Here is a 4,367-nt window from a genome sequence, read left to right as displayed (position 1 = left end):
GCGGAAAAGGAGGCTAGAGGAAGGGTGATCGACTCGCTACATCAAGAGGCAACGATGTGGATGGACCGATTTGCCCTTACCTTGAACGGGAGTCAAGAGCTTCCCCAACTACTAGCCAAGGCCAAGGCAATGGCGAACACCTACTCCGCCCCCGAAGAGATCCACAAACTTCTCGGCTATTGTCAGCATATGATAGATCTAATGGCCCATATAATTAGAAACCGCTAGGGAACTTGTATTGTCACTCAGATCTTGACTAGTTATAACTTTTTGAATAAAATGAGTTTATCCCATGTTTTTACTCCAAAAGTCAGTGCGAATCAAATCACTCCTGCATTTTATCTCTAACATGCATTCATTATTTTACCTACTCCTCACGTTTGGTTTTTTTAGGAAAAAACACCATAACTAAACGCGCCCCAAGGCATCCCTATCGCACCAGATCCAAATCTAGAACGATGGGTGATCAAGAGGAGACACAGGAACAGATGAAAGCCGACATGTCGGCTCAGAAAGAACAAATGGCTTCCATGATGGAGGCCATGTTAGGAATGAGGCAACTCATGGTGAAAAACGTGGCCACCGCTGCCGCAGTTAGTTCGACTGTCGAAGCAGACCCAACTCTCCTAGCTACCGTGCACCATCCTCCCCCAAATACGGTAGGACGATGAAGAAGCACACTGGGGCACAACAGCAACCCCCATTTGGGATACAACCGGGTGGCTTACCCTTATGGATTGCCACCTAATTACATGTCGCCAGTCATGCAAAATGATACGGGTCATGTCTCTTCCCCCATCCTTGAAGGGGAGCCTCCTCGACAGCTTGACGAGGTCCACGAAGATCATCAAGAGTATGCCCAAGGGGATGTCGACTTCTACCCCCCGATCCCCGTCGAGGGGCCGGCACCCAACACCTTGCCTCAGCCCAACCTCACAGCACAACCAATATTCGTGTCCACAGAAGGACCACCCCCAGCGACCGAGGAAAGAAGGAAACTCGATCTCCTCGAGGAGAGATTGAGAGTTGTTGAAGGCTTCAGTGACTATCCGTTGACGGACATGACGGATCTTTGCTTGGTACCAGATGTCCTCATCCCCCCAAAATTCAAAGTGCCCGATTTCGACAAGTATAAAGGGACGACTTGTCCTTAAAACCATTTCAAGATGTATTGTTGCAAGATGGGGGCGCACTCTAGGGACGAGAAGTTATTAATACACTTTTTCCAAGATAGCTTGGCCGGAGCCGCGGTTGTTTGGTACACTAATCTGGAAGCTTCCCGCATCCGTACTTGGAAGGACCTGATTACTGCTTTTCTAAGGCAATATCAGTATAATTCCGATATGGCTCCCGATCTCACTCAGCTACAGAATATGTTCAAGAAAGAAGGTGAGACCTTTAAAGAATATGCACAGCGGTGGAGAGACCTGACAGCACAAGTGGCCCCTCCCATGGTCGAAAGGGAGATGATCACCATGATGGTAGACACCTTGCCAGTGTTTTACTAAGAGAAATTGGTAGGTTACATGCTGTCCAGCTTCGCGGACCTAGTATTCGCCGGGGAAAGAATCTAAGTAGGGTTGAAAAGAGGGAAGTTCAATTACGTTTCCTCCATAGGTGCCAATGCTAAAAGAATCGAAGCAACTGGGGAAAAAAGGAAGGAAGGAGATACCTATGCCGTCACTTCGGCGCCCGCATGGATCAAGCCACTACAAACCTCTCATGGTACCCATCAGTACGCACAACATCACCCGAGCTTCTCAACTCGCATCGAGAACTCTTCCAATTCAGCACCCGTACAGCCTAGAGCGCCCGCCCCTATCCAGAGGGAGGCCCCCCAAGCTCCGGCTTCAACCACGACTCGCCCGGCCGGCAATGCCCACTTTGGCGCCGGTTCCAATGTAATTAGGAACTATCCCCCGAGGCCAATTCCAGAATTCACCCCACTCCCAATGACGTACGAGGACCTCTTGCCATCCCTCATCGCCAACCAACTGGCTGTAATAACTCCCAGTAAGATCTTCCAACCCCCTTTCCCAAAGTGGTATGATCCTAACGCAACTTGCGCGTACCATGGGAAAACCCCGGGCCACTCCATCGAAAAATGCTGGCCCTTAAATACAAGGTCCAACATTTGATAGACGCCGGATGGCTAACATTTCAAGAGGATCAGCCCAATGTGAAAACTAACCCGCTCGCAAATCATGGAGGGGGAGCGGTTAATGCCATTGAGTCAGATAGGCCGCATAGGTCTAAGCCTTTAAAGGATGTAGCGACCCCTAGGAGGTTTATCTATGAGGCCCTACAAAAGGGGGGTGTCATTCCCCATGGTGGGCATGAAGAGGATTCTTGTCTGTTACATCCCAGCGAGCTACATAACATGGAAACATGTTTGGCAGTGGAGGACCTTTTGCAAAGGATGATAGATCAAGGTCGACTGGAAGTCGACTATGAGGGAAGGGAAGAGCAGCATATATGTATGCAGTCCACGGATGAGAGAAGTTTCGGAAGGCCTAAACCTTTGGTGATATACTTCACCAAGGGCGCAACTTCACAAAAGCCCCGATACCCCTCGGCAGCTAAACCTGTCCCTTTCCCATACCAAAACAGCCACGCAGTCCCATGGAGGTACACACCTCCGAACAAAAGGGAAGAAGAAGCCACCGACATCAGTTCGTTTTCGGCCAAGGTAACCAATATCACGGGGCTGAGCGGTGTGACCTGCAGCAGTCACGTGTTTGCGCCCCCCGACCTACCAATTCAACCAGCGAACGTTAAGGGGAAGGCAAAGGTAGTGGAAGAGAAAGATGATAAAATGCCCCTCACTCCTAATGAGGATATTCCAGTGAAGGGTCTTTCGGAGAAAAGGGATGGTTATGGCAAGAAGGAGGAGTCGCTAGAGGAAGCCAGCGAGTTTCTCCACATAATTCAGTAGAGCAAGTTCAAGGTTATTCAGCAGCTCAACAAAACCCCAGCCAGGGTCTCGCTGTTGGAATTACTCATGAGCTCGGAGCCTCATCGGGCTTTGCTAGTAAAGGTTTTGAACGAAGCCCATGTGGACCAAGATATCTCTGTAGAAGGCTTTGGAGGGCTCGTCAATAATATCACCGCCAACAACTATCTCGCCTTCGCCGAAGAAGAAATCCCTGCCGAGGGAAGAGGGCATAACAAGGCTTTGCATGTATCAGTCAAGTGTATGGACCACGTTGTAGCCAAGGTGCTCATCGATAATGGTTCCAGTTTTAACGTGATGCCCAAAAGCACTTTGGAGAAATTACCGTTTAATGCTTCCCATCTAAAGCCAAGTTCCATGGTAGTCAGTGCGTTCAACGGCACCCGCCGAGAGGTTAGGGGAGAGATCGACCTCCCTGTACAGATAGGCCCCCATACCTGTCAGGTTACCTTTCAAATAATGGACATTAACCCCGCTTACAACTGCCTGTTGGGGCGCCCATGGATCCATTCGGTGGGAGTCGTTCCCTCTACACTCCACCAAAAATTGAAGTTCGTAGTGGAAGGGCATTTGGTTATCGTATCGGGCGAGGAAGACATCATGGTGAGTTGCCCATCCTCTATGCCATATGTGGAAGCCGCGGAGGAGTCATTAGAAACGACCTTCTAGTTTTTGAGGTAGTTAGCATTGCCTCTGTAGATTCCTTCTCTGGGCAACCTTGCCTGTTCGATGCGGCAGTAATGATGGCCCGAGTGATGTTGGGGAATGGTTACGAGCCCGGAATGGGTTTAGGCAAGGACAACGGTGGCATAACCAGCCTGATAAGCGCTAAAGGAAACCATGGGAAGTTTGGGTTAGGCTATAGACCCACATAAGAGGACATAAAGAAAGACATTACAGGAAGGAAGAGCGGAGGTCAAGGCTCACGACTGGGACAAGAAGTGAAAGGAGGCCCGCCCTGCCACATCAGTAGGAGCTTTATAAGCGCGGGTCTAGGACACGAAGGCCAAGTCGTTGCGATATGTGAAGATGATTCGCCAAGTGGGTCGGAGTTGGTACGACCATGCCCTCCTGATTTCCGACTAGGAAATTAGCAAGTGGAGGAACGCCCGGACATTTATGCAACAAGCATAATGTAACCCTTTGTGGCTTTTAAACTCTACAGTTGGGCCTAGGCTTTAGAGTTTTCTTTTGTTAAGGCTTTGTGTCTTTTGTTCCTAGAATTATAAAATAAAATATCTTTCTTCATTTGTTCCTACGTCTCTACCCATTCTCATCCATTTGCATGTTTATTTCTTTACGTTTAACGCCAGATCCGACAACGAGTCCCTCGAAGGTACTAATACCTGGGACCCGACCATCAATTTTGAGCAAGAAACAAATCAAACGGAGGATAAAGAGGACGAGGATATGG

Source organism: Glycine soja, chromosome 19 (genome assembly GCF_004193775.1).
Source record: "Glycine soja cultivar W05 chromosome 19, ASM419377v2, whole genome shotgun sequence".
NCBI classification, from domain to species: domain Eukaryota; kingdom Viridiplantae; phylum Streptophyta; class Magnoliopsida; order Fabales; family Fabaceae; genus Glycine; species Glycine soja.
The sequence above is the reverse complement of the archived record's forward strand: the minus strand, read 5'-3'. Positions refer to the sequence as shown.